The sequence below is a fragment of the Manacus candei genome, unplaced genomic scaffold (assembly GCF_025592945.1).
Source record: "Manacus candei isolate 608988 ecotype Guabito, Panama unplaced genomic scaffold, ASM2559294v1 h1tg000011l, whole genome shotgun sequence".
In the NCBI taxonomy this organism is placed as follows: domain Eukaryota; kingdom Metazoa; phylum Chordata; class Aves; order Passeriformes; family Pipridae; genus Manacus; species Manacus candei.
Genome location: NW_026138059.1, coordinates 5,868,797 through 5,876,760, shown reverse-complemented (window position 1 = coordinate 5,876,760; position 7,964 = coordinate 5,868,797). Strand labels below are relative to the sequence as shown.

Sequence of the window (7,964 nt, the reverse complement as noted above, 5' to 3'; positions counted from 1 at the left end):
TTTTTGTCCAAAATGGGCAAGTGAGGTGAATAACAGGATGGAGCCAATGTAGATGCATTCGGTAGATGTTCACAATCAATTATGTCTCAGAGGCATGTCCCCAAGACTGTGGAGATGTGTTCTAGAGGATGACTCTTCCCAGCTCTGTTTGATGTTGTAAATGGTCACAGGCCAGGAAGTGGAAAGCCCTCACACCTGGCATAGTATGCCATGGGTAATTGACAATTAGGGGCAAACAGAGCCGGGATAGAAAGCTTCTCCAGCCTCTCTTCCCATGCTAAATCAATGCCTAGGTAAGCCACAGAGAAACTAAGCTATTTGTCCTGGTAGTCCCACTACAAAGCCCAGAAACTCCAGGCTTCACAGCTCTCAAAATACTGTGCTTTCCATTAGAGTATATTTTTTCCAAGTGCTCTCTTAAGTTAATGCCACACCAAAAACTTATTGTCATCTATTAAGATGACAATACTAGAACTACAGTTCTAGTAGTATCTTTCCATCCCATCCACCTTTCCATCAGGAAAATAAAATCTTTTTTTAAAAACTATATTCCTCTGTGCCTTTGAATACATAATCTCTAACAACTCTGATAGGGAAGCCCAGTTTGATGGCTACAGAACTCAGCAATAGACTTGCAGCAGTCATGAGCCATGCATTCATCGTTGTTGGCCCCTGTTTCATCACTGATTTATGCAGAGGTGTACATAAGCTACACTCACTCCTGACGAACTTGTCCAGTTGTCATTGGAATCAGCAAGAAGCCTTGAAGGACTAGGCAAGGGCAAGTCTGAGAATGTGGTTTTGCTAAAGAAAGAAAATTAACATAGCAAACTGACATCCAAGTACAATATGAACCATGTAGCATTTTATTTCCTAAGTTGCACGTTTCATGCTGCCTACCAGCTTTTAAAGGTCAAACATGTAAACTTAAGAAGGTGTGTGAGTGTATACTAGTTGCAAAGCACTTTTTTTTCAACTCTATGAAGCAATAACCCATGGAATATAGTTGATATCTCACAGGCACATTTCTCCGTGCCTGCAAACATTTAAAATTGCACTTGTGGTACATAAAAGATTTATAATGATCTCACCAAAAATATAAATTTTATCCCACATAGGACAAAAAGACCTAGAAGCAGAAGCAGTGAACAGCTGAACATGAGCACAGTGTCATAAATTCATAACACTTACAGCTTTTTAACAACCAGTCATAAATGTGACTGATTTCAATTTAATTTATAAGACTTTGTGATAGAACCAGGAATGCCTCCTAAAAACTGAGTTTTAAAACACAGTGAGCACAATTATGGCCTTCCTAGGATATTAGCTGAGGCAAACAGGATTAGGATGGGCACCTGGAAGGTCCATGAATCATGCTGCACGTACAGGGGCAGACAACTGGAGTTGAGTGGGCTCCATCAAACTGTAATGAAGATCCTACTACCACTCCAAGTCAACAGCACATCCCTTCCCAGCACAAACTACCAACAAGGGACATGTTAACACAACTTGCCATCACCAAACCTAGCATTTCTTGTATGGGTACAGGTGGGCAAGAGATGGCCAAGCCATACATTATGGTATTGCTGTGACTATTTCTCATGCAGGTGAATATCAGATTCACCTCATCTCCATTACTGCATCACATCCCACATACATTCACATGACTCACACATATTTAAGCAGCTTGGTTGAACTGGAATTTTTTCAGGCAGTTATTTTCAATCCATTATCTATGGTAAAAAAAAAATCTGAATTTCAGCTACATGAATCACGTAAAATCTCTAAGATAAGCCCTGATATCTGGCAAGTCAACAGAACTGTTTATTTTCTTGGACATAGAGACTGAACTTTCTTTTGGGTCTGGAAAGAGGAAAATTCTTGAAATACCCTGGAGAGCTAGAGTTTGCCTCAGAGCTCTCTCTTTCTGCACCTGTCAGAAATTTGATTTATTTATTTTTTCTCTACTGTACATATTGGAAGCTTGGAAACCTAACAAACAAACAACTTGTATATTTTTTCTGTAACTTCATCAAGAAAAAAAAACAGAAGGAAGAAAACATGTTTTACTACCTAAGCCTTTTGCTTCCAGTTTTATCTTACATTGCACTTGTTCTTACATGTGGAAGATAACAAACAGTACCTTGTGTTGCCTATGTGTATGAGTTTGAAGGCAAAATATTATGCCACAGTGTGAAGTTGTAATATTGTGCCTATTAAAACATCAAAACTATCTCAATATAGAAAAAGACGTGATGAGGTCAAGCTGCAGTTGTATCCCTAAAGGTATGAACTAAAGAGGACGTTTCAGTCCCAATTATTTTTAAATGTGTGTTGATAATTAAAGCATAATTCTTGTGTTTTTGAGGGATAATGTGTTTGCTAATAGTTGATGGCTACACAATCCGAAAAGACAAAAAGTTTTTATTTTATTTACATTTTTAAAAAACTTTAAAGCATTTAGATTTTCTTAACAAGGAAATAATTGTTCGGTTAAGGAGACAAAACTCCTAAGGGCTGACAGATTAATGATATTTATTAGTTATGGGCAGGTATCTTAGTCAAACTAATTGTGGATCATCAGAAAGCAACATGGAGGTCAATGTGAAATGTGATAGTGACCTGAGTTTCTTGTATAAAATTGTAGACATAAATGTAGTCAGTCCTGGGTCAAAAAATAATGCTGAATTCACACAATGCTTATAGTAACTCTTAAAGCAGTTTGGAAAACAATAGAGATAATGGTTACATGCTTTGTAATAAAGAATAAGAAAGTGTCTACAAACACCACCAAGAAGTCAACGGTGTCAGCACCGGAGTCTGAGGAGATGATCTGTGCTTTATAGGAGTGCTTAGGGGGAAAAAAAGGCAAAGCCAGTTGGCAGGACAGCCCCACGGAGCTCACAGAGCCCTTGGCCTTAGAATAAAGTGGTTAATGTCAAGAGCTCTTCAATCTCTGAAGGGAAGGCCCTCTCTGTACCACAATGAAATCACAGCAGTACCCAAATAATCCAATTGCATCCTGAACTGGGATGCAGAGTTACAACAGCCAGAAGTTCCAGTCATGGCCTAAGACACCATGATCTGATTTGTTGCTAAAAGCCCAACCGTCTTTTGCTAAGTCAGCTGTCCTAATAAGAGATATATACCTGTCCCTATATACCTATCTCAGTTGATATTCCTCAGACCATCACAGTTACTAGAAGTATTGTTTCAGGTTCAAGGAACAAGATCACTTTTGTCTCTGAGAGAAGCAAGAGAATTAATACGCATTCAAGAATTTCACTAAGAAACAAAGATTTAAAAGTACAGAATAGGATTATTTTGCTTAAAGGAGAAATAACATCGTCACCCAAAACATCTCACCTTTCAAAGAAGATAAAGTGGGCTCATGAAGAAATCCCACTGGAAAACTCACCTATGACCTGTAATGGGATCTTTCACCCAAACAAAATTTGGGCTACAATGATAGTCCATTTATCTGGTCAAGATACCTTGGGATACATGAATTTGGAAGCTCTTCTAATTTTCTGCAAGTATTTTACCATTGCTTTTTTACCTCCAGCTAAGACAATAAGAAGAGGCTGAAGCAAGAAGAAATAGACTTGTTTGTGTAGTCAGCACCTGTCTGTGAGCTGTATTCTGCTCTGAGTGTGGCTTCTGTTCCAACAGCAGAGGCACAATTCTTTCATTTTCAGCTTCATTACAAAAATATCATAAAATTATCCTTTATTGAAAGTAGGACTATAAGACTTTTCTACACTTATGTTGAGTCTTCCACTCATGGTCCCTTGGATGTTAAATTTACCATTGCCTCTTTTAAAATAGAGTGACCTCTAGGAGGAAGAAAGGACAGGTATTTATATCCTAATAGATGCAGGAACAAAATTCACATTTGCACTGGTGCTTCAGCTATTAAGTAAAATTTAATATGAATTCCTCAGAGTCTAAGGAGAGCAAAGAAGGATAACATTTTCTTCTTAAATCAGTAGTTTGGAGAAATAACTGATGAAAACTGAATAAGACATTTCTATGGTTTTAGTTCTTCATGTCAAAATATAGTTAGTCATATTTGTAGAGTCTTTTCAAAAAATTCTTTTAAATATGACAGTTCCAATACCAGTGTAGGCTCACTTCCATTTGCACTGAGGAGGGAAATATGACCATATTCAGGTAGCCTGCAGCAGAACTTCAGATGTCACAGTATCTAGAACATCTACCTTTAAAGGATTTGGTGAGGCATCATTACTTACTGCTGTGGCATCCTGGGATGTTCACTCAGTGGGAAACAGGAACCACAGCTGCTAAACTGGACACTAGCTGTTGACAGTCTGAAGAGCACCTCTTATGCCTGTGGTCAAGATTTATTCAAGAAGTTGTGTATGTTCCAGTGTAAAAATAATGGATCCCAGAAAGGCTCTGAAACTGTAAATATTAGGGTTAGCAGACCTAAACACTTACAAAATCACACCAAAAGAGCAGTTATTCATGTGCATGGTACAACTTCAGTAGCAAATCCTGAATCTGCCCTGCTATAGTGACTAAAACATTCTCTCTACTTTTTCAAAATATTATAAAATTGTCATCAATGTTTATCCACCCCATTTTAAACAAGTATTCATCTTAGCACCCCAATTACAGGTAGTAGAACAGCTATGGAGTTGTAAAAGACAAACAGCCATACACAGTTTTCAAATGCTGAAGTGTTACCATTTTCTCCTTTTATTTTTTTGAACGCATAACACTCCTATTTGTGTGATGCAAAACTTAAGCCGAATTAGCTCCCACTTTGCCACCAAAAGGATAACATATGATTTTAAATGATTGTTTGACAGCCTAGGTACAAAACTTCCCAGGTAAGAACTGGGGAAATATTTTAACATTCACTTAACCGTTCCACAGCTCTGCATATTTCAGCTAGAAAATCATACAAACCTTTTGTCATTCAATGCAGAATGTACTTTTAAGCTTCTTCATAATCCTCAAATTCAGTCAGGTACTGTCCATTTACAGGGGAAGGTATAATAGGGGAGGGAGATTTAAAAAAGATAATTTTAATTAAATTAGTTGATTAGAAAATTAATTAATTAATTTTCATTGTTTTCTCTACTATCGCAGTACCTATATGCCTGTTTAAGGGCATATTTATTGTGGAATCTTTGTATCTAAAGATACAAAGATGTATCCCAAACACTAAGCACACCACATCTATTGGTGATCATTAGCCCATATTCTGAGTTTGCTTGATCTTCTTGAGCTTTTTCCAGTCCTTTTTCATTGTATTTGGAGACAAAATGGGTTGTTACATGACGATATGCCAAACTATCTTTTTTTCCATGAGACATGAGGCACTAGAGAACTGGAAGTACTGAAGACTCCAGGGTCCAGACCCTTCTTGATCTAAAACATGACCTGGTCCATGTGAGGAAGCATGGACCAGCACCTCAGCCTGGGAAGAATTAGAGACACTGAAGGTCGTAGTGATGAAATTCATGGGATGTTGTTTCTGGTCCTGGCTCTCCTACTGGCTTACCTTATAGTCAACAAAACCAGAAAAGGAAGTTAAAATGTTGCACCCTCTGCACAGAACCAGGAGTTCTGTGACCATGAAGGAAGCAAAAAGAGCTAGAAATAATCACTATAGCATCTATACCCTGGAGAAACAGCTTTAGTCTCACATTGCTCCTGGGTACCATGGGGGTTTCTAAAAGAAAGCCAGTACAGGGGAAGCCACCAACCCCCTCACAGTCTGACCAAAGAGCACACATGGCTCTGAAGTGACAACAGAGCGTATGCATGTAACTTTGCTCTTGACCACATTACCAGTTTTCTCCTTTTCAATCTCCAAAAACTCCTTCCTTCCCTCCTTCCTACCTTCCGTCCCTCCATCCCTCCTTCCCTCCCTCCACCCTTCCTCCCTCCCTTCTCCTCAACCTGCCACAGTAGGAAGATGTTTCAAAACTGCAAGGAGAACTGTCGGTGGGAATGAACCACGGCTGCAAAGGTAAGAGTTTCCATTTTTCCTGTTTAACCATATAATCACAAATAGGAGAAAAGAGTATTAGACATGCCAGGGATTTTGCTGTTCCACAAATGCTTTTCTTCACCTTCCCACATGCACAGTAGGCATCCATTTTACTTATACATTTTACTTATCTATCCTTCAGCTTGTGAGGAACAGTAAACCAGTCCTACTGTTCTGAAAATGAATCGGTAAACCTACTAGCATTAGACAGACCTTGGCAAATGTAGACCAGAAACAATAAAAGTCCATACAATTTGCTGCTGGTTTGATAAAACATATTCACATTGAAGAAATGTTACTTTTCTTTTACCAGCTCCACTCACTTTATTACACAATCCTCTGTGCCTGTGCCATTAAATCCACCAACTTTCTGGACCATAGCCTCTACAGTCATCTTCCCTTGGTTAATTAATATCTTCCAGACAACATTCACTTTATGTCATCCATAAAAGTCTGGGCTTATTTACCTTGCAAAAAGTTAGATTTTATCAGCTGTATATGCTTCATTTAGTTAATTAAGAAGTAACCAGCAACAGCCTTGTCTTATCTTGATTTTGAGAACTTAGTCTGGGTCAATTTCCAGTGCTTTAACATGTCAGTTTAGCATGATTTTTTCCTGTACATTTTCCCACAGCTAAAACAATGGCTAACAATTATGCACTATTATTTGTTTCTATTCTAGTCATGCCTGAAAGTTCATACTAGACTGTGCATCTGGTATGTCTTCCAATACCATGACAAGAAAAAGTCCATGCTTCCCAGAAGCTCACAAGACGAGAAACCAAAAAAAGCGTCAATAAAAGTTATTTTATTAACAAAACAGTTGACTGATAAGGTGACCTTCCCATAATAACATTTGGAACCATAGCAGATGAGGGCCGATGTTTCGATAGGGCACAAGTGAACAGGAAAATGTTTGTGATTCAAAAACATTTTCTGAGAGTGCAGAAGAAAATACTCTGCGGACACATGTGACTGTACATTTTTTAGAAGCTTTTCCATTTGTAACTCCCGTATGTGAAATGAAGGGCCATTTTCTATCCCTATCAAGTGTATAATGGGATATTTGTCTGTTAGGTAGGTGACTGTTTTGCAGATACTAACTACTTGAAGAAGGGTATTTTATACTCTATAAAATCCTTTATACTTTGCACAGGCTGATCATTTTACAGGCACAGATTTTGTGCAAGGCTCGTGGGGTAGAAGCAGAGGACATGGGGCACATTCAAAACTCTCCACTAAAACACATGGTCCATGGTATTCTGTCCTGTCTCTACACCGCCATCTTTCCCAGCCCATTATAACCTAATGAGTTTTGTAATGTAGAAAGAACCCACAGGCACCCAGTACAACAATCTTTTTCTTATGATTACCTCTTCATAAGAAAAAATAAATTTGTTGACTACAGTCAAGGATCTCCATGCCTTAGTTTGTCCGTGACTTGCTTTTGGAAAGAAGAAACAAAATCAAGCAATGGATTTTCTTGCCTGTTTTACATTACTCTAATTTAGAATATTTTGTTGAAATACTGCACTGAAGAGGAAGCCTCTTCCTGTCCCCTGAGGGCATTTCTGATGCATTGATTTCTGATGCTAAAGAAAGATTTGTCTTCCGCGTGGACCAGAACTTCAAAAATAGTATCAGCTCCGCAGTTCAAAAGGTGCATTGCTCTTAGGGAATGTTCTGCAGTCAATTTGATGACTTCTCTGACCTTTTTCAACAAGATGAGGAAGATCATAAGACCTATGCACTGCCCCCTCAGTCCCCAGCCTCAGAGCTGTCGAAGTCTTGGTGAAAGCTGTAGCTGTACACACTTCCCTTGCAGCAGTTGTTATCTATCTGACACAAAAGATGACTTTGAAGACAGAGCCAGGCTAGCCACACGGTGCCAAATCAGTACAGGGCTGGATAAAAGTTTTAGACTGATAGCTGTGTTCTG

The 7,964-nt window shown here is 38.6% G+C and overlaps 1 long non-coding RNA gene across 1 annotated transcript in view; it reads right to left on the bottom strand.

Annotated features, from left to right (window-relative positions):
- Positions 1–4,361: 4,361 nt before the first annotated feature.
- Positions 4,362–7,964, bottom strand: part of LOC127466974 (uncharacterized) — a 28,409-nt gene continuing 24,806 nt past the window's right edge. Inside the window, exons 3-4 of the long non-coding RNA XR_007902918.1 lie at positions 4,936–4,999; positions 4,362–4,425 (exon numbers count right to left, since the gene is read on the bottom strand). This is a non-coding gene — a long non-coding RNA (uncharacterized LOC127466974). The remainder of the gene's footprint in view (positions 4,426–4,935; positions 5,000–7,964) is intronic.